This window comes from Pongo abelii, chromosome 6 (assembly GCF_028885655.2).
Source record: "Pongo abelii isolate AG06213 chromosome 6, NHGRI_mPonAbe1-v2.0_pri, whole genome shotgun sequence".
Lineage (NCBI taxonomy): Eukaryota > Metazoa > Chordata > Mammalia > Primates > Hominidae > Pongo > Pongo abelii.
The window spans coordinates 88,107,960-88,130,989 of record NC_071991.2 but is presented as its reverse complement, the minus strand read 5'-3'; the positions used below and the strand labels follow the sequence as shown (position 1 = coordinate 88,130,989).

The window sequence follows — 23,030 nt, the reverse complement described above, 5'->3', positions numbered from 1 at the left end:
TTTTTTTTTTTTTTTTGATGGAGTCTTGCCCTGTTGCCCAGGCTGGAGGGCAGAGGTGCCATCTCGGCTCACTGCAACCTCCTCCTTTTGGGGCTCGAGTGATTCTCCTGTCTCAGCCTCCTGAGTAGCTGGAATTACAGGTGGGCATCACTATGCCCAGCTAATTCTTTGCCTTTATTTATTTATTTTTTTTTATTTTTGAGACGGAGTCTCACTCTATCACCCAGGCTGGAGTGCAGTGGCTCGATCTTGGCTCACTGCAACCTCTGTCTCCCGGCTTCTAGCAATTCTCCTGCCTCAGCTTCCTGAGTAGCTAAGATTACAGGTACACGCCGCCACGCCCGGCTAATTTTTTGTATTTTTTTAGTAGAGACGGGGTTTCACCGTGTTGCCCAAGCTGGTCTTGAACTTCTGATCTCGGGCAATCCACCCACCTCGGCATTCCAAAGTGCTGGGATTGCAGGCGTGAGCCACTGCATCTGGCCAATTCTTTGCATTTTTAGTAGAGAGGGGGTTTCACCATATTGGCCAGGCTGGTCTGTAACTCCTGACCTCAAGTAATCCACCTGCCTTGGTCTCTCAAAATGCTGGGATTACAAGCATGAGTCACTGCACCCGGCCTCAATGATTTTCAAACATTTTAAACGAGTTAAATAATTTCATTGGTTATCTCTAATGCAAAATATTCAGATGAATATTAACTTACTGCTTGCCACGTTGGATAAATAAGTAGCTCTTCATTATTTTCAAACTAACATGAAGTAGTGAAAAGAGAACAGATATTTGAAGTTTTTGTTTTAAATGCCAGCTTCATTGGTTACCGCTTACAATTTACCATTTTATCATTTGTCCGAGCCTCAGTTTTTCTCACATAATGATTTTAATAATTTCCAAATTGTTATGAGATTAGAAATAATGTATAAATATGTAAGATTATAGAAACACAGTAGAAACTCAATAAACATTAGTTGTCTTATCATTATTATTATGATGAGCAATCAGATAACATAACATGCCACTAGCAATTTTTCCTCTGATGTTTTTTTATAAGGCAAAGATTAGGAAATTAGATCTTGCTGTTTCACTTTCCTACTGGTATTTGAGAAATATTTATTTCTTATTGCTGTTTGAGAACATCAAGCAACTTATATGATGAATATTCAAATATTGGACAAATTCAAGGAGAGATGAATCACTGCTCTCATAATCTGGTGATTGATCGCTGTGTGTAGACAGTACGCATGTATTCCTAAAATGCCAACAATAGAGGTCTTTAATGAGCTATTTTTTCTCATGATTGCCATTCTCAAACTTATTACCATAAAAATGCCAACATCATATTTTATTTAATGCAATTGGTCTTTGTTAGCATTGTTTGAAGATTTAAGAAGAAAGCAACCTTGTTTTTAAAGGAAGAGAAAAGAAGACTGAAAACCTCAGAACTGGTTAGTGGCTCGGGGATGCATTTCAGAGCTCAGCGCTGAACACTTCGCTTCAGAGCCGCGCCTCTAGATGGCGGAGGAACGCTGCGGGGAGGGGCGCAGACTTCCCAACGATGCAGTTCAGACCCCTGGTGATTTAATAGCCCTCAGACGGAGTAGTCAGCGTTGCAATACCAATTAACTGAAGTTATTAATTATGCTCTCAACATAAATGCCTAACTCATATTTTTAATCCAGTGTGTACCCTTTAAAAAAACACATAACTGCTTAAATATAAGAGAGCACGTAGTAGTGTGTAATACAGCAGATCAATTTTTAAAAAGAAAAGCATTCTTGTGAGATTGGCCTTTCAGTGTTTTTGAAGCAATGATTTTATTTGCGGGTGGAGAGAGCGTTAGGGAGCAGCCTGAGAGCAGAGCGGTTGCAGTCCGGATGAGGGCTCAGAACGTTCTGGGTTTGAATCCAAGCTCTCTCACTTACCGTGTGTCCTTGGGCAAGATGCATACACTCTCTGAGTTTGGGTTTGTGTGGTCTGGAGATAACGACAGCGACAGCACCTACCTCATTAAGTGGTTGTAAAGATTAGAAAACCAAGCTGAGGTAAAGCATTTGGCACAGAGCTCCTAAGTACCCCTAAATGGTGGGTTTTGAGCCTGATGAGGAACTAATACAAATTAGGTTGTCTTATTCAAGTGGAACAACATAGGTTGTGGGAATGTGAGACATCACTAGAATCCGAGGGAGTGAGCAGGCATCCTAAGAGCTTTTTATTTTCTCGAGACAAGGTCTTACTCTGTTGCACAGGCTTGGGGTGCAGTGGTGCAATCATAGTTCACTGCAGCCTCCAGTGATTCTCCTGCCTCAACTTCCCAAGTGGCTGAGACCACAGGTGGCACCACAATGCCTGGCTAATTCTTTTAAAAAATTCATATTTATTTATTTATTGTAGAGACAAGGTCTCCCTATGTTGACCAGCCTGGTCTCAAACTCCTGGCCTCAAGTGATCCTCCTGCTTTGGCATCCCAAAGTGCTGGGATTACATGAGTGAGCCACCGTGCCTGGCCTCCTAAGAGCTTTTTATACCTTGCTGTTTAAATGAGAGACTGTACCTAATTCTCTGTCTCTTTCTGACAAAATGCGTGGGAGTGACGGGGCAGGAGGAGGAGATTACTAAGTTCTGACAGGCAGGAAGCTCAGGGGTGTCATTAATGCACACCCCTGTGGCACAGCTTCTCAGTAGATTCTAGTGCTTTTAAAAGCATAAACAATCTTGTCAATAGTTGATTTTCAAAAAGAAGATAAAAGATGTGTTTTTTTCTGATGCCTGGGACAGAGCCTTATGCTACCAGATTCTGGTTAAAATTGGTGACCTAAACATGTACCTACCAAAGGAATCATAGAGATGTCACAGAAAGTGATATTTTGAGTATTTTGTTTGTAACAAATTGAAAGGAAGTGTGTATTAGTTATGTAAATGCAGGCCTCTTGGGAACAATATGACATGTTAAACCATAATAATTGCAGTAAGCGTTGAGAAGTGAATTTTTTTTTTTTTTTGTAAATCCCACCATCCTCATCTTTTTATATTTTGGGCAAATTTTTTCATTCTCAATGAACTTTCACTTATAAACTAACTGGGAGACACATGGATAGTGATGTTAGAAGACAAATGAAGTAGAGCTTTACGTATTTTTCCTAGGTACTCACCTTTTTACCTGATACAGAATAGAGAAAACATATACACTTCTGATTCTTACCCAGAAAGGGCAGCAGATCTAAAAATCAATATATAACTTGGACCCTGCTCCCTGTGCCCAGGGGAATGAAGAAACAAAAACCTGGGCTTTCTTCTCCGCTCAGTCTCCAAGTGATATAGTTACAGGCACGTCTTGGGGTAGGTGTGGGACTTTCCAGATCAAGAGCCTCTCCTGGGCCAGCTGTACTTGGCGGAATGTCCTGTTCCTGTTTGCACTGTACAATAGGTGTAGTAGTAACTAGCTACGGCCAGTGGTGTGGGCAGTAAAGGAATTTACCAAGACAATTGTAGGTAAAGAAAGGCAGATTTATTGGAGAAAGTACAAAAATACATTTTAAGGATACAGTCAGCAAGAGAGGAGCTGACTGCAAGGAGACAAAAGCAAGGGGATTTATAGGATGGTGCTGGTGCTGGAGAGGGCTATGTGCGGTACTGATAATGTTAAGGTTGCAGTGAGCTAATTTGCATTTTTCTACCAGCTGAGGGTCTTGTGGTAAGTTGGGCACAGGTAGATTTTGACTTATTTGTGCAGAAGGGCCAGGTGTCCTGAACCATGAAGAAAGGCAGATTTATAGCTTATTTGCTTTTTCTGTTTGCTTCCCCTTGGTCCTGCCAGCCTGACTCCTTTTCCCTAATTAGCCACACTGCTGACTGGCTTCTGCCCTCCCCATCTAGCCCTCTCCCCATCTTGGTGAAAGGATCAGTGCCTTGTGGACCTGAACTGGGGACCCCTTCCTGAGAACCAGAAGTTCTGACTCTTGCCCAGCTCAATGAGGCCTTCTCAGTGCACCTGGGCAAGTTACACATAATGGAAACTATATCTGTTTCCTTAGGTTTTGAAGACTTGAGATATTACATAGGCTTCAATAGATATTACTATAAATAGTGACTTAAATTCATTTATTGAAATTGCAGTTATTTTATGCCAATTTGATGTAGTATCCAGCTGCCCTGCTGGATACTACAGATATAAAACAAAGAAAGACATGGTTCCTGCTCTCAGACATTAATGAGAGAGAGATGGGCCAAAAGAAAGAAGTTACTATACTGCCTGCACACCTGGTATATGATTGGCCTACTGTTTTCCTGGAGCCATTCTCTTTGACAGCTGTGGTGATTGGTGATAAATTAATTGTGCAGGTGGTGTGCTGGGTTAAGGAAAGAAGAAGGAAGAAATCTCAACCTCATAGTTTATGTCGAGATTATTTTAGCATTACATATAACAGAACAACCACTTCAGCAAAAAAAGGGGAGGGGAGTTGGGTCTTGTATATTATAATGTACTTTATTAGTGAATTACTTTCAGGATGTTGGGGGCAATCTGTACTATCCATGATAACTCAGAATGATTACTTTGTCTTTGTCAATTGCTGTCTCTCTGTCTGCAACACCCATCACTATAGTTACAATGTGCTTACCGAAATGTGAGACAAGACGGCAAGGAAGGAGATAGCATTTTCATTTCTCTATTTAACTAGAAGGAGGAAGAAGGAAATTGCTTAGGATTTAAGGATTTTAGATTGCCTGGTTTATTGTATAAATACCTGGTATGTATGATTATTGAAAAAGCTTTGGAATAGTTTGAATTTACAGCCTTGAAAATAGCAGATGTACAAATAGGTGTAATTGTCTTTTAATGCTGCTATTCCCAAAGCATCTTAAAATAAAGGTCAATATTGATAAAATGTTTGGAAGTGGGCTTTTAGGATAATGCCATTTTCAAATGTGAGGTTATTGGTTTTCCATCCACCTTCTCATAGGTAGTCACAATTTTACTGTACACATTAACATTATTGCAATGTGTTATTCATGTTATTCTGAATGAAATATCAAACACTGACAAGACACAAGCTACTATCTAGAATATAAGGAGAAACAGAATCATTAGGTTACCATAGGTATCCATGAATAAATGGGGAATATCTGTTTTTGTTTGCAGAAATCCAGAAGTTGACTTTTGGATGTTGAAAACAACACAAATGCACACACACACATACACATATAGGTAGGAATACACATTAGGAATACATACTTTATATGTATGTATGTGCATGTGTGTGTATTCATATGTGCCAAAATGTATTCATATGTGCCATAATGTATTTCTGCCTTGTGGACCTGAACTGGGGATCCCTTCCTGAGAACCAGAAGTTCTGACTCTTGCCTAGCTCAATGAGGCCTTCTCAGTGCACCTGGGCAAGTTACACATAATGGAAACTATATCTGTTTCTTAAAAGTTAAAAAAAATTCTAAAATATGAAGAAATACACATTCATCTGCAGCATGAAGCAAACCTCCAGGAAAACCTTTCAAAACTTCATCTTCATCATAACACCCAGAAAGTGTCAGGTCATTCATTATGTATAATTAATACATCCATTTTTTTCTTTCTTCCTCAAGCACAGACATTGCAAAATGAGGCATGTGGTTTTGTAGTAAATAACACTGTTTTCAACAATTTGTTTCCATGTCTGGACAGATGTATCGTTTAATTTGTCAATTCTGGAAATTTATTTATTTGACTCAGTTTTTGTTCTCAGATGCAAACATACATACCCGCTACTACAAATATGGAATAAAAATCTTCATTTTTTTAAGAGTAAAAAAATTGTTGATTATAAACCTTTCATTGCAATATGACAACACAATTTATCAAAAGTATCACTATAGTTGAGTCAGGTGGGATAGTTTCATGAAATTATCAAAAGTCTTCTTCTAGTTGAAGAAAGGTAATGGGACTAATATAAGCATTTAGTCTATTCAATTTTCTATTCGTGCAGAGTAAGTCAATGATTTACTTCTTCCAGAAAGATTTCAAATGGGAAACAAGTTTTAGCATTTAGTGTATTAGACTTTCATGCAGAGTATGTACTCAATCCATATATAGTTAAGTCAATTTTGGATTGTCTTCCCTGAGGAAAAGTAGCATTTGCATGGATAATCCACAGGTATTTTTCTGGCATCTTAATGTGTGTTTAGAAGTTTATTAAGTTTATTTGGTTATCCGTGACTTTAACAAAATGTGTGGGAATTCAAAACTTTATACACAGTAATCCAGTCATCCAACTGAAAACCAACTCAGCTATAATATCTGTTAATTTCAGAAGGATCTCTCTCATTTTCAGAGAAAGATGTAAATTAAATTCAGTACCTTTTTTATCCTGTAGGATAAAACACATGTGTAGGCCATCTAGATGACAAGCATTGAGCTACTTCCCAATTCATGCTGGAATCTGATAATGTAATTTCTTAGAGAAATACAAATTTCTAAATTTGTAAGGCGAACTCTACCGGTTTCGTCAGGTAGGAGTGGGTGATACAATATTTCGGTTTAAAATGATAAACAAAAGAACACAAATACAAATACAGCAGAAGAGTAGTGGGCAAATTATTCTGTTAATTTCTCTATTTAATCATGGCAGTAAAAGTCTGAAAGTAAAACAGATTGTCACATTGTTAATGTTTTTCCCATGAATAATTAAAAGGTAGCTATATTATTTTTAAAGTTCTTCCCAGCCTTTAGGGCAAATGAGCAATAAAAGATAGTAGGTAACTGAAGCAATTATTTGAATTACTCTATCAAAAATTCCAACCAATTATATATCTATGTGTGCTATGAAATTGAGGCCAAGGCAGATATTTTAACTTAAATAGATAAATAATTCCTTTGGTTTGCTAATGTGATTAACATTTATCTGTATCTGAAAAAGTCTACTCTTTTTCAGTAAGCTATATTCTCTGTTAATTTCAGGAGTTCTTGTTTTTAGAGAAATATGTAAATTAAATTCAGTGACTTTTTTATCCTTAAGACACATCTGCAGGCCATCTAGGTGACAAGCATTAATAACTACATTTTGACAAAAGATGGAATTGAATTTTATAAGCTCCTTGAAAATTATGACACATTGAGTTACTTGCTCTCGTGAATAGCCAGGCTCTCACATTACCGAGTTGAATGGATTCTTGTCTTGTCTGTTTGATAAGTAACTCCTTTACCTTGAAACCCTCCATGGTATCCCACGAACCACATTTTAGCAGAGAGTTCTTCATGTAGGAGGTGGGGAACTATTTGGCATTAAGGACTAAATTAAATTCTTCTGTACAATTCCGCTCCCTAGACCATGCATCATGGGCTTCTGCTCATATTCCCAGTGTTCTACTCAGACAGACACTTGTTGCTGAATCTTTAGTCAAGGATAAAGATAGAAATGCAAAAGTCTCACAATATATGTAGGATTTTTGTTGGTATGCATTAGTTTTATAGCTCCAGGCAACATAACAACTGAGATAATATACAATTGCTCAAAGGAAGACATTTTTGAAAAATAATCTTTGTCTCTACCTCTGAATAGTCCTGTCTAGTGCTATGATTCCTGATTAGGAGGCTCTCTCTCATCCCTTCCACATGGCCATGTTTGATTTTTCTCTACGTGGGAGAATCTCAGTTGTGTTCTTGTTGGAAGTCTAGGTGTATTTATAAGACTCAGGGTTTCTGGCAGGAGTGAAAGAATGCATACGGTCTTGTTTTCTTCTTTTGAATCATTCCCTTTGGAGGTCCTGTTTAGAAATGGCTCATTATTAATTTCTGCAGTGAAACGTGAGCTCCTGGTCTGTGGCATTCATTAGGGCCACTTGCCCTTCACTCACAAAGAACCCTAGTTTGGCAATGATTTGAACTGTTCTTTTTCCTTTTCATTTTCAATGTACATATCTCTAAATGTACATATCTCTAAATGTACAAGTGTCTGCTTCCACATTTTCACAACTTCTGAATGGAGGTCATAGAGGATACATGACTGGCATGTCTGTGTGACCCCAATTTATTCTTCATGGTCTGTTCTATACTCATACTTTACTGATGAAAAAGAAAGCAATGCTGTTACTTGATAGCTTGCTGAATTTAGGAATCTCAGATATATGGACGAGCTAGGGTCCTAAGGAAAAGTTGCATAAACTGGAGTCATAAAAAGGGTATACTGCTGAGACTGCGTTTGAAAATGTGTAGCTTAGAATAAGGTGGCTGATTTTGCCACGGTAGTAAAATTGCAACAGGTCAGCTCCTGCAGCCTTGATTGCTGCTTAGAACTTCGGAATCTAGATGTTATGAAAATGCAGGAGCTATCCATCACATGTGCATTTAAAAGACATACATGTTAAAAGGAAAAAAGGTTCAGATGATTACTGAATATCTACTTGTACAAAATGCAACACTCTCTTATTTATTTATATTTTAAATTGGGCTTTCTATAACATTGGCGAGCAGGAAATTGAAAGCCACAAAAATTCCATAATTTAATATAAAACTTTTTTAATTGCCAAGAATAGGAACAATTTTTTATCGAAACAAGACAGAGAAATATTACATTATATAATACCATAACTCATACAGTAAAACAATTTCAACTTAAGAAATTAGTTTTGCATAAGCCTGGCTATTAGTATTAGCTACTAGGAGACTGATGGGTTTCATTATTTTTACCACAGTGGGATATCTGTACATGAGGTCCTGAGAGAGTAGGTAAAATAGTGAAAATCTCAACAAATTTCTCTGAGAGATTTGAGGACTGCAAAATTCAATGCTGACCTCAATGGAATGCTCAGAGAGATTAGCAACAACATTATGGGGAGCAGACACAATTCCTTCCACACCAAAGTCTAATGATGGAAAAAAATCAGAAACTTTTCCTGCTAAAAATACATAATGAAGTAAGTAAATAAACCAGTGAAATGTTCTCCTGGAAAATGCTTGCTTTTTAAAATATATTGTGTCCTTAGGAGAGGGGAATTACTCAGCAAAGAAACTGGGTTCTTGACTGGACTCTGCCTATTTTTTTCACTGTTTCTCTTACAGAAGGCTTTTAATTTGTTGCTGTTTTTTAAATAATACTATCTAATGGTGTTACTATGGTAACCATGTCTTGGAAACCAATTATCAGTGCTGCCCAAACAGTACTCAGAAATTAGAGTGTAGAACAGTAGTACAAATAGAGAGAAACTGCCCCATCCTCACCTAGGGAACCTCCAAACAGCTAGATGAAGAATGGAGACATGGAAAAGTTGGAAAGATGGAGAACATAAGCTTGGGTGGAGACAAGAGCCAAAGGGATTGAAAAAACAAGGTGTCCACTGAAGGTTCTTTGCCTCGAAGTAATAATGGAATTTTTCAAGTTAAATTGGAAGGAATTGGAAAATCTATGCTTGCTGTAGTTGCACGGGCAATTTAGAAAGCAATTCTAGTAGATCACCTATAGAATGGACTAGATTGGAAGTAGGGGTTGGGGGATGAGAGAGAATGACAAAACCACAGTGTGCACAGACTCAATTTTAAGGCCACATTCTAATGATGCGTGTGTATGTGTATGCGTGTATGTGTGTGTGTGTGTGTGTATGTGTGCACATGCACATGCATTTGTGTGCAGAGTGGTGCTTCTTTAGTTGAGTATAAACTGGATTTCACAGTCTGTTTTTGTTTGACAGTGGGTTGGTGTACCCCTTCCTCCCAAGCATACATTTATGTGTGTGTGTGTGTGTGTCTGTGTGTGTGTGGTTCAGGAGTGATTTAATTAAAAATTTAAGCATTTTTAATTTTTTAGTGCAGAGACTCTTGACAGCAGGCTGTAAGGCGCATGGTTGTTATTTCTTAAGTAAAGTTCTATAGTAGAATGGAAGATGTTTATTCTACCTCCTATGTAGTAGAAAGGATGATCTGTTTATTCTACCTCCAATGTAGCTATTGAATCCGTTTTCTTCTGTTTCCACTGGTACTGCTATTTAGTTTTGGTCCTTATTGCCTTTCTCCTTGTGGCAGTTGTTTTTCAGCATTTTCTCTCTAGAATCCACCCTTCTATCACTTGTTGGCAAAGTGATCATTCTATAATGCTGGAGTGATCATTTCACTGACTTAACAATCTTTTAATGGCTTCTGACCACTTTTAGGAACTAATCCTCACTTTGCCCTTCATGATAAGTCCCTGCCTACTTCTGGTCTTACAATGAACCCTACGCCATTAATAAATCTCCTTCTAGTTTCCAAATCCACCTAATTTCATGCCCTTCCTTCTCAGTAGTCCTAGAATCCTGCCTGTTCATCTTCTCCCCACCTCCACTGTCTCTCCAACTAGCAAGCAAGAGGAGAACAGTTAAGAAAGGAAACCGCTTGGCTGGCTGGCTTATAACTCTGAGTATTTGACATTTATTGAAATGGCAACCTTCAGAAATTCTTTTCTGACTCAATTTCCAGCTCATTTTGTACAAAAAAGCATTTTGCTCTTTCTCAATTTTGTTAGGAAAATCAGTTGCCTTTTTCAAGAAATAACAATATTATTTGCATGAGTTTGCAGTATTTAAAAATAATCTGATCAAACCAGGAAACTCAGGCTGAGGTATGGCAGAAGCACTACCCTTCTGTGGTTCTAGCAGAGGCATCCACAGTGAGTTAGTTGCAGGGAATATACCTGTGAGGGGAATGACCAAGTTATCCCAGGGTTATTGGAGAAAATTCACACCATAAGAGCAGGTACTCTGGATAATATCTGGGTATCCCTTCTGTATGAAATTAGAAGGAATTTCTAATGTTTTAATATAAAACTAAATGGAATCACTGACCATTTTATTGATGGGAAGTCAATGCTGTTGTTTCAAAAAGTAGAAAGCAGAGAGTTAGTCTGTAGAAACTGGACATTGAAAGTGGCTAGTACCTGTCTTAAGGTAGCTCTTAACCTAAGAAAAACTTTGGGTAAGTCCCCTTACTTTCAAAATATTCTTCAGTCTAAAGCAGAGGTTCTCAAAATTGAGGATGCATCAGAATCACCTGGAGGACTTGGTGTAGCACATTGCTGGGCTCCATTCCCAGAGTTTCTGAATTAGCAGAATGGGATGGGGCCTGAAAATGTGTACTTTAACAAGCTCTTAGGTGGTGCTGATGCTGGGGGTCTGAGGCAAGACTTTAAGAACCACTGGGCTAAAGAATGTATAATGTCTATATCCTATTTTATGAATTAAGGGGGTAATTATAAACATGACAATGCCCTTTGAGTTGGAAATCACTTCTGTAATATGTAGGTAGGAAATGGTTACAAAACAATAGTAAAAAGGGAACTAACATTTTTTGTTAGTTACAGGAAAATTACTCAATACCTTTTCTTTAAAAAGAAAAACAATACTCAGAAGGATAAAGGCAAGAGAGAATCCTGTCAAAAATTTCAAAAAACTTAGGTTTAAGCAGCACATGTGAGGTGGTTTAAAAATACGAACACATACACATACACTACACCACTTTTTAATCTAATGTATTGCTTATTGCTTCTTCTTAATTGGCTGATAAATCACCAATAATACACTTAGACAATATTAGAATTATAGTAGATATTATTGTGTGATTTTCAAAACAGCTGATAATTATAACAATAGTAATAGAAAGTAAAGATTATTTTTTCTGGTTGGGGGAAATAAAAAAAAACTATCATGGGAATTAAATTGTCAAACAAATTCTTTTTGTGCCTCCCAGTTGTTCATCATGCAATAACAGTTGAACAGAATCAAGCCCATTTTCTTTTGCAGTTCACTTTTTGATTAATGAGGCAAGTGATAATAGAATAAATTGACATTAGTATTTTTTAAAGCATTTGTCAGTGAATATCCTGAGATGTGTACACATTCAACTCAATCTTGTGCTATTCTGACACTTCCATTTGCAATATTGTAAAATTATCTTAAATTTCCATGCTATGACCCTTTGTCCCCACATCATGGGGACATCCATCATTCATCCCCACATGGTATATTAGTCACCATTCTCCAGAACCTTTACATACACACACACACACACACACACACACCACATATAAAGACATTTATTATAGGGTATTGGCTCTTGTGAATTATGGAGGTCAAGTAGTTCCAGATCTGCTGTCTACAAACTGGAGATCCAAGAAAGCCTGTGATGTAATTCAAAGACCTGAGAGCCAGAGAACCAATGGTGTAGATATTATTCCCAGTCTCAAGGTCTGAGAACCAAGAGTGTTGAAGGCAGGAGAAGATTGATGTCCCAGCTCAAAAGCTAGGCAGAGAGAGAGCAAATCCAACTTTTCTCCTCCTTTTTGTTCTACTCAACACCTGGATGGATGGGATGAAGCCCTCTCATGTTAGGGAGGGTCATCTGCTTTACTTAAGTCCACCCATCCAAATGCGAATCTTTCTGAAATACCTTCACAGATACATCCAGAGATAATATTTAATGAGATATCTGGCATCCTGTGGCCCAGTCAAGTTGACACATAAGTGTAAAATTAATCATCACACACAGATATTTAAGTATTACTTACAAAAACACAAACATGTACAGATACATGTTGCAAATATTTTCAACTATAGAAATGAGATGCTAAGGCTTTCCTAGATAATTGTCAATTACCTAGAATATGGAACTAATCAGATTACCCCACTCCCTGTGATTTTGCTGTCTGAAAGGTGCATCACATAAGAAGATAAAATTATTCGTCCCTAATGTCTTTGGGTCTTTTTAAAAATTTGGTAATAGATTATGTTGAGGGACCCAAAGCAGCTATGTCCACAGGGCAAAGTGACATGTGGATCAAAGCCATTCTAACCAACTGAGATAATTATATACATCATAAATTCTGAAAAGAGGCATCATCCTTATAGGAAGTGAGTTAAAAATCAAAAGTCACTTCATTATTCCGTTTAGAAACATTTAGAATTTCTATATAATATGATCATGTAAAAATCAAACCAACAGTACCTCAAAAAAAGAACAGCAATAAAAAGAACATATTCAGAAGTATTGAAATCCTTTTTATCATACTTATATAATGTATAAGACTTACATGATTAATCATCATCACCATAACTAGTGTGTGACTTAGATCATTTAGGATATTAGAAATAATTTTAGTGAGGAGATTTCACTTCAGCTCATTGCAAACACACACGTACAACATATAGATGCTGAATGAAAGTATTCATTTCAGATGAGAGCATATTAGCTTGTTAGCCTGGAAATTCTGTCGAACCTCCTGACTAATCAAAAATATGTATTTGAACAATTTGCTGTTGTGAATTCAGCCTTTTGGAACCTTCTACCTCTCTTCAATTATACTGTCAGAGTGTTCTGTTGCTTAATTCCCACAATAATTAAATAATTTATAAATAATGCATACCTCATCTCCTCCCAAGAAAGAATTTAAGGAGGCTGCATTTAACTAGGAAACTACCATAAATATATAATGAAGTGGATTTCAGTACTCTCTCTTCGGTGACTGGAAGGTCACTCCTCCTTGCCAGGGAAACAGAGAAACACAGTCTCTGCCAGCCTGTGGACAAAGTGAACAGGACAGGACAACACTACCTCCTTCTGCTGGGCTTGGCTCACGTTGGGGGTGGAAGGCTGATGGGTTAGTCCTTAGGAACATGAACCTGTTCAAATTTTGCCTCTTCCACACACTAGCTTTGTGATCTAGGAAAAGGCACCTGGTCTCTCAGTATTCATTTTCAGTTATTTTATTTTAGTGATAATTACTAAATTAATTATTTTAGTAATAATTATAGTTATCTCATGCAGTTGTTGAGAGGATTAAATGAGTTTTAAAAAATAGAATGTGAGAAAAATGCCTGGTGGTTAGTAAGTACTACTTGAGTGCCAACTGGTTAGACATAGCTTTCTATTCAATTAAGACGACAGTTCTTCAAAGATGCCACACTTAAACCAGTCCCAGTGCTGTAGTATCATAGGCACCTGCACTTTTCTTTATGACACATCTTCATTTGCAATTGATATTTAAGGCTCTGAATCTGTTTCTCCCATGAGGCTGTAAGCTCCAGGAAGGCTGGAATCTCCTCTGTCTGGCTTAACACTCTTATCTCTGGTATATATACAGTGCCCAACATGAAGCAGTTATTCAATAACTAGTTGTTGAATGAATGAATCCAGAAAGACATGCCTATAAACATGCTAATCAAGATGGGATTTCTAGTAATTATTTTGTTAGTTTTGCAAATTTTTATTATCTAAGTTTTGATACTTACTGTGTTTTCTTTGTGCAATAATGAAAGTAAAGTCCTGTTTTATCACCTCTATGTACTATTGCAAATCACTTCAGTAAGGCAGCAATAGAGCTGTCAGATGAAATTCATATTTTATTTTTTGTGGACCTCTGGAATAGGTTAGTAGTTTTCAATTGGGGGTAATTTTGTGATACGTCCTCCCTCCCCACTAGACATTTGTCAATGTTTGGAGATATTTTTGATTGTCACAATTGCAAAAGTGCAACTGACATCTAGTGTACAGAGGGCAGGGATGCACAGGACAGTCCCTTACCACAATGAAAACCATCTAGTCTGAAATGTTAATAGTGCAAATGTTAAGAAACCCTGGCATAGATTGATAGAGCCTAGTAAAAAAAAAAAAAAAAAGTTTGTATAATTTCCAAAATTGGTTGAGATGTTAAATAATATGAATCAGAATTTTAAAAGTTAATGAATAATTAAAAGTTAATAATTAAAAGAATTTATTGTGAATTTTTTGGTGGTTTGTATTTGCTTCATGGCATAATTTGCTGATAGTTTTAGTATTTAATGTGGCATATTCACCAATGTTATCTATGTCAATAGAGAACTTTATAGTCTGCTATGGGTTTTTCTCTTTACAACCAGTGAAAGTGGTTTTAAAAGAAAAGCACCAATTGACTGTTTACATACTGCTGAATAACCACTTCGGCAGATTTATTTTTTTAAAGAACAGTTCATGAATAAATTTAGCCAAAACTGTTAGGCAGAAAGTACAAATAACCATATTGCCTATAGAATGTTGCTTGTAGCTCTGGACTAATAAAGCACAAATAAGATAGGGATATCTAATGTTTATGTAGCTTGGTCTATTTGAGTTTAACACCTGGGATGGTGTTAGCCAGGATAGGTTAGGTTCTGCTGCAGTAACATCTCAGTGGCTTTAACATAGCAAAAGTTTATTTCTTCTTCAGAGTAACTCTCCCATACAACTGCCTCTGTGTGGCAACTCAGCAATCCAGCTGGGGAAGGTGGCATCATCCTGGAACTGCACTTTTTGGAACAGATGGCCTTATTAGTTAGTGTGGTGGGGAAAAGAGAACATGGTAAATTGCATGTTAACTCTAATGCTTTCACATGGAATTGACACAGGTGACTTCCAGTAACATTCTATTCACCTCACAAATAACACACCATGGCCAGATTCAGGGACCCAGGGAATTTTAATCTACCCATGTTGCATAGGAGAAACAAATATTTCTGAGCCTGAGTAATAGCTATCATAGCTAGCTTTGGTATTTGTTTACCTTTATATATGGTTGTTCAGTACGGTTATTAAGGAAGTATATTTGGTGAATGCACAGATACTATTTCTCATGCCAAATTAACCTAATTTCATTATGCTTATCTGGGTTATCTATATCTCACTTAATGAATTTGTAATGTGCTTCTAGATATTTAGGCCTCTAAATGAAAGTCTTTGCCAGATGCTGTGGTCCCTGATTTCTCAAATAGGCTAACATATTCCACAGTACTGAATGCTAAAGGAAAAGATGGTGGTATTTTCATTTTACATAATGGTAAGTAATCAAACATTATTTTTGTGGTAAATCAAAAATTGAGATACCTCAGGATGAAAATAAAGATGAATTTTTAAGATTAAAAAAAGAGACCTCCATGAAATTTTGTGCTGTGGCAGGCTGCTTTTTGCTATGCTCCAGGGGAAAGTATTTACTTTCCTCTGCTACCAAGACTACTTTACTGGACAGAAGCACTGCTTGTATATCTAAGTTTTTATTCATCTTTGATATGGTTATTTTCTTGTCTTCATTTTGTTTTTTAATATAGCTCTTCTTCTGGGACCCATTATTATATACATCATAAAAATGGGGGATTTTTTGCAAAAAAGAATTCACAATTCTATTCTGTATCCCATTAACAGCTTGATATGAGAAACTAAATAATACAATTGATCATTGAGTTCATTAGTCTAGACCACTACATGGAATTGCAAGAAGATGGAGAACTATACCTGCTCTTTCCTATTTTACCATGTGATTTGTCCACTTCTGGTTTATATTACCTATAGCTATCTGAGTCTGTATTTACACATTTATTCATTTTTCATCCATCAAACAACTTTTGAGCATCCACCCTATGGCATTATGCTAGGTACTGGGGATTAGGACAAAATGAATAAGACAGTTTGTCCCCTCAAAGACCTCACTTCTAGTAGGTGACGGCTACAGGGGTTATGAAATGTCTCATTCATTTCACTTATATTTATTGAGCACTGATATGTGACAAACACTGAGGAATACCATAGTGAATGAGAGGCAGTAGAGTGTAGTGTTTGAGAGAAGTGTCTCAGCAGACTGGAATCAAATTGCATTGTGAGGCCTCATGGAGGCTCTTCAGCTACCTTGTGCCTCAGTTTCCTCATGTGTAAAACTTCAATATTGTAGTTGCAATATTGTGATATAAGAAATTTAAATTTGGTCTTTGTCCCCATTTCCTGGCACAGAGTTCATGAAACCCTTGTAATTTCCTAAGAGATAAGAGTGTTAAGAGCATCTTTTGTTCTAATATTTGGTCTTTGACCCCAGTTCCTGATTCAGAATTCCTAAATCCTGTGGAATTTTCTGGGTGATAGAAGTGTCTTTTGTTCTAGTGAGGTGACTCTTGGTGGGTTCCTAGATAGCTTCAGGGTTGGGGTTGGTCACCAGAAAGACCAAGCTATGATTAGAAGTTTGCAGCCCCACTTTCATATTCTCCAGAAAGGGGATGGGGGCTGGAGATTGAGTTAATGATAGATTGTGCCTATGTGTTGAAGCCTCCATAACAATCCCTTAAAGACAAGGTTTGGAGAGCCTCTGGGTTAATTAACACACTCATGTGCTGGGAGGTGGATGCACCCCAACTCCATGGGGACAGAAACTCCTGCAGTAGTAACTCATCCTATGTAACTATTCATGTGGCTGGTTGTACCCTTTATCATATCCTTTATTATATAATAAACAAATGTTGCAGGGCTTTTCCTTAGTTCAGCTAAAGATGGGGGTCGTTATCACACAGCCACGAAAATTTAGGCTCGCAGATGATTTGAAGAGTGAGAAAAATGGGATTTATTGGGCAAAATGGGGAAACAGACTCTTAGCGAAGTGAGAGTGTGCTTCCTGCCTGTGGGCTTCCCGCCTCGCAGATTGAATCCCAGATTCCACACAGGAAGAGGAGGGGCCAGGCTCCTCCCCTATGAAAAGGGCGTGAACTTCCGTGGTTCCAGGCCAGTGTGCAGGCCAGCTGGAGTTTTTCCAGGAAGCCCTTCTCACCTGTCTGTCTCACAAGCAAGCATAAACAAGTGTTTCTCTGAATTCTGTGAGTCCTAACAAATGATCAAACCTGAGGAGGGTGGTCATGGTAACCACTGATTTATAGCCAGTTGGTCAGAAGTGCTAGAGGCCTGAACTTGCATTTGGTATCCGAAGTGGGAGGCAGTCTTGTGGAACTGAACCTTTAATGTGGGATTTGATGCTAACTCCAAGTAGATAGTGTCAGAACTGAATTGAATTGCAGGACACCCAGCTGACATTTGGATAGTTAGAGAATTGCTTGGTGTGGAAAAAAACCCCACATATTTGGTGTCAGAAGTATTGTGAGAGTACAGAGGAAAAAAATTATTTTTCTTGTACAGTAGTTTATCAGAAAACCGGTTACAAATATTACTTTAAAAAACAGTGAGAAAAATGCAGCTCTATCATTTTCTGGTTTTTATGTAACACTTTTTTTTTTTTTCAAATCATGGAGAAAAGCCATCGCAAATCACATTCTTCAAGGGACTTAACCAGGTAAGACGTTTGATCCAAGGGCAAGACAACCCCAATCAGAAGTTTCGTTTTGCAGAAGCCGCTTCCATTTTTCCAGGCTCTGAAATTCTAAAACATCTCCTGTCTTCCTCTATTACCAGGGCCTTGTGCTTGCTTTAAGAATGGGCATTCATCAGGGGTACAGGTAATTGTCAACAACCTAAGGGGCTACCTTGGCATCAGAGCAGCAAATGCCTGCTACTTAAGAATTTTATATTGCCTTTGTGAAAGAGCTTCACCAGTGTGATTTAACTTTGCAAAGGAATAGATATAGAGAGAACTCAGTGGAGACCCATTCTTTGGTAATATTTGCATTTTATAGGAAGCGTACATAAAAATTTCCCATTCTATAGTAGTATGGCCATTTTGGTGGTACTCTTCACAGAGTGGAATTAACATTCACATGTGGACTGGAAATGTTGAAGTGTTATTAGTCTCCCGAAGGTTTTGCTTCTGGCTATGCAGTTTCAGAGATTTCATCACAGTTTAGGTATAGCAAAATACCACCATTTCTGCGTACTCGAATGAAACTCTCCAAGGTTTCTTTACACTTTTAGGCTAAGGCTTGATTTTTTTAAAACAGAAAAGAAGATTTTCCTAGACCCTGAATATAACCTGATGTCAAAAATCAATTGAAAAGCCAGTAAAAATTTGTCATGAGTTCTGTGAGAAAGCTTTTTTTCATAACAGCTTTCTGGTTATCACTAACAAATTTCTTAATTAAGTTGCCTAAACTATTAATATAGTTTTGTGGAATTTTAGAAATTTTATTTATTTATATAATGTTTACACTTTCCCTGATCCTACAAAGAATTTGAGGTGACAAACCCCATTTTATGCTAGTTTTCCACTATTCTTTTTTTTAAGACTAAAGATGAGAATTTAGATTCAACAGCCATGCAAAGTAACCAGAGGTTTGAAAACACTGTTTGATTGCTTACCTCTGCTGCCTGTCTTTTCTTTCAAATGTGAACCCCTTTTTTTCTCATTTATTCTCTAGGCCTTGATCATTTTACCTTACATAAAGATTCTTGGTTATTAGATAAAAATGAGGGAAAATATCCCAGATTTTGGTTATATAGTAATCAGTACAAAGGGTGTGAAACTTTTAAGTGTAGCTTCACTTACACATGCATACATGTGCACAAACAACATCCACATCAGACTTTAACATTAAAATTCATTTCATATAATCTGGGTTTTCATTTTGCTTATTTTTCTACTTACATCCAAATTATAACATTCCAAATCCAAAGGCAATGTTCTGTTATAACAAAGACAGCCAAAACAAAGAATATTTATGTAGGGCATTATCTGACCATGCTCTTATCATGGTCAAAAGCCTTAGGAGGTTTTTAAGTCCTTCCAAGGACTGTGCAGGGTAGATACTGTCATTGCCATGCAAATGATGAGGTTGTTCCGGGACCAAACTGAGGGTCAGGCTGCTATTTCCTGTGGCCCAATAACGAGATGCAGATGAACTGGGGAGGAAGAGAGTTTTTATTTCTGTAACTGGTTACAGGGAGAAGGCCTGGAAATTATCACCAGATCAACTCAAAATTACAAAGTTTTCCAGAGCTTATATACCTTCTAAGCTATATGTCTACATGTAGTTGTGCATTCATCTAAAGACGTAAGTGATTAACTTCTTTTAATCTATAACTAAGGTCTGATTTCTGAAGACCTTCCTCTGGAGGCTCAGTAAATTTACTTAATCTAAATGGGTCAAGGTGCTGGGGTGATTACCCTTATCTTGTCTCTTGCTAAATCGCGGACGTTTGAGGAGTTCCTTCAGACCCCCAATAAACCTGTTTGTGGAAGCCTGGGGAGTTTCTTCAAACTCATAATAAATCCTTGGGTCCTGTTAAGAATTCCTTTGTTATTTTGTCATGATATAAGGCCCAGGAAAGGCCTAGGCAAAACTCTTGATGGGCTTTTGTTACATCTCAGCCTTTGTATAAGGGCACTGGCTTTTAATATTTAACTTAAGCACTCAGTCAGTACTGAAACAGTTGTTAGTGAGACCTGGCCTGCCACAAGGTAACTGAAGGTCTGAGATGTTAAAGGACTTGGCCAATGACACACAGCTTTTAAGTAGTAAAGCTGGGATTTGATTCGGTCATGTCTAGCTCTGAAGGTGCCACTCCACCGTGCTATCCTGAACTAGCTGCCCCATGTCACGTAAAATGCAGAATCCCAAGCCCCAGTACTATGGGATCCAAACTGAATCTGCATTTTAAGGAGCTCCCCAGGTGACTTATATGCACATTAAAGTTTAAGACTGCAAGTATGGTTCTATATGCACATTAGAGTTTCAAACTGGAAGTATGGTTCTTAAAGAATAGTTTCAGGCAGTTAAATACAAGGCACTGAAAAAATTCCATTTGAGATGCTTTTTGGTCTCTGGGCCTTTATGATTTTTATTTAATTACAAGCTAGACTGTATTTCATTATCCTTCAGCTGTTCTGCTTTCACATCGGCTTTGAGCTAGTCTAACAAGAGTCATGTCGGATGCTGTCTTCTGTGACATTTCTTAGTGATCTGTTTTGGTGGTATTATTGTCAGTTTAAATAGCCTTGTGGTTATAAAACAAGAAAAATTGATTCTGTCCTGTTTGATCTCTCCGTGTAGCCGAGTAATCTTCTTGTCACATTTTCCTCCAAATTTACTTTTGCTTGCTTAATTCTTAAAAAAATTTTTTGACTTTCTCCTTGTCTACTCTTTCAAAACATTAGAAGTGACTTCCAGTGATAAAGCTCACTTAAAACAGACAAGATAAAAAGAAAAATTATAGAAACAAGTTTAAGAAGGTGAAACATACTTACATCATGCATATGAAATGAATTAGTTGCTGCAGTTGAAAACCGAATTTAATTTTCATCTTCTAGGCTGTGAAGTCAAAAGGAAAATGTAAGAGGCTGCCGAGTTCTCAAAGTAGAATGAATAGAATCATTCATGTTCATCTGGAGAGAAACACGTTTTCCTGTGACTGAATACTAAGAGAAGTATATTAGAAGTCTCTTTTTCTAAAAGTTCATAAGGTAGCATAGCACATAATATAGTGCTTTTTTGCAAAGAAAATGAAAAGCATTACAAAAATAACCTTTCTCATGCCAGTCTTCCATAAATGCTAAGGTCATAACTGAATTTAGATTTTATGTAATGGTTTTGGGGGGAATGAAAATAATTTGATGGAGTATATTATTTTTTGATGCTGAAAAACCAAATACAGTGAAAAGAGTTTGAGAGTCTTGTCTATATGTGTAATTTAATATTTTGCTTAGACTGAGCCTCCCTCTTGCGTTAGATATACTTGAAGTGGGCTTTATTGGCTAGTGCTAGATCTCCGTAAGTTTGAATTTTCAGATGAGTGTTAAAGTAATAAAATGTTCTGCCATTGGTTCAAAGAGGCTTAGAATATTAGGGATGTCAGCAGGAATGTTGACATCCCACTGTGAAAAGCATTTTTCTCTTCTTAGTGGAACTCTCACTGTTGCAATCCTCTTCTGATTAGATAATGGAGGAGACCAGATTTTGAGAGCACATGAGTTAGTCTTAAGCCCTCTAAAAAAAAACGTAAATCTCAAGTATCTTTCCTAGCATTGCTAAGGATGATTAAAGATTATAGCTACAAGGTCATTAGGCATTAAACGATTTTGAGGCCCAGTGTTGTTTGTTTCTTTCCCAGACAGTGGAATAATTACTGATTAAAGCATGGAGTCTCAACTCTCAATGTGTTTGCAGATGGTCAGGGAATAAAACTCTGAACTATTATTTCAGCAGAAATAATGTTTTATATATATTCATTATGAATAAGAACAAAGCCTTAAAAATTTGGTTGATCTTTTGCCCCAAAATCACTTGGCAATGCTTGCTAAAAAACAGACAACAATTCATGTAAACACTAAAATCTCTATTTTAAACAAAACTTCCGGGTGACTTATATACAGGAGTCTTTGTGGACACTTTGAGAAATACTGGATGAGAATGGTAACCTTATATTTAATGGATTGACTGGTCATTTTGGCTGTGTGGACACCCAGTTAAAGTGTAATGACTAAGGTCATCTGTAAAGACTGATTTTAATAATCTCCTTACAATTTTACTTGAAGGGAGTTATCCATGTTAATCTCCAGGCATGAAATGTAATGATCTGTTTTATTATTGTTAATTTATGCTCAAGCTCCCTTTTGCTCTTCTTTTTAACCAACATAACAATTATACAGTCTAACTATTTGCCTCAGGGAGATGCTGTAATAGGACTAATTAAATATTTAATATTTTAAAGGACTTAACCTTGTAAGTAATATGTTAAGAGGAGATAAAATCATGATGGTCTCCTTAGTAGGAGGAATGTTAATGAAGCACTGGGGTCAGGCATTCCTTTAATGCCCATGTCCTGTATCTGTCAGAGGCTGAATGGTTTAATGGTTAAATAAATGACTGTTGTAACCTATGGCAGTTCTTCTACTTCCTAGTTGGAAAGCCTAGAACAAATTTTTTACCTTTCTATGCCAATCTCATATTTCTCACCTTTAGAGTGAGGAGATAAGAATACCACCTACCTTTTTGGATTGTTGTGATGACATATGAGGTATGTGTTTATCGAAAGAAAGTGGTTTTTATTAATATGAATTAATCCCATAACTATTGGTATTACAATATCAATTCAATACAAGTATTGAATTCAAAACTTGTAGATTCTTATTTTAAAACTAGCAATAAAATGGATATGTACTTTTAGATCTAATCTCAAATTTAGAAAGAAGGAAGAGAAAAGGGAGGAAGAAAATGAGGAAGAAAAGGAGTAGGAGAAAATATCTCTAAAATCAACCCCAAACAGGGGCTAAAGACAAAGAGAAAGCGATCATTGTGCAGAAGATGAAGACTTATTGTAGGTATGTATAGTCAATGTAAAACTGACCTCACTGATCTAGAAAAATAAT

At 37.1% G+C, this 23,030-nt stretch overlaps 1 long non-coding RNA gene across 3 annotated transcripts in view; it reads left to right on the top strand.

Moving 5' to 3' along the window:
* LOC112134302 (uncharacterized) overlaps window positions 1–23,030 on the top strand; it is an 85,918-nt gene that overhangs the window by 31,054 nt on the left and 31,834 nt on the right. For 2 of the 3 annotated variants that reach the window (XR_010140891.1, XR_008527141.1), the window contains one exon: window positions 1,370–22,982. This is a non-coding gene — a long non-coding RNA (uncharacterized LOC112134302). The remainder of the gene's footprint in view (window positions 1–1,369; window positions 22,983–23,030) is intronic. The other variant, XR_010140890.1, reaches the window with a different exon arrangement.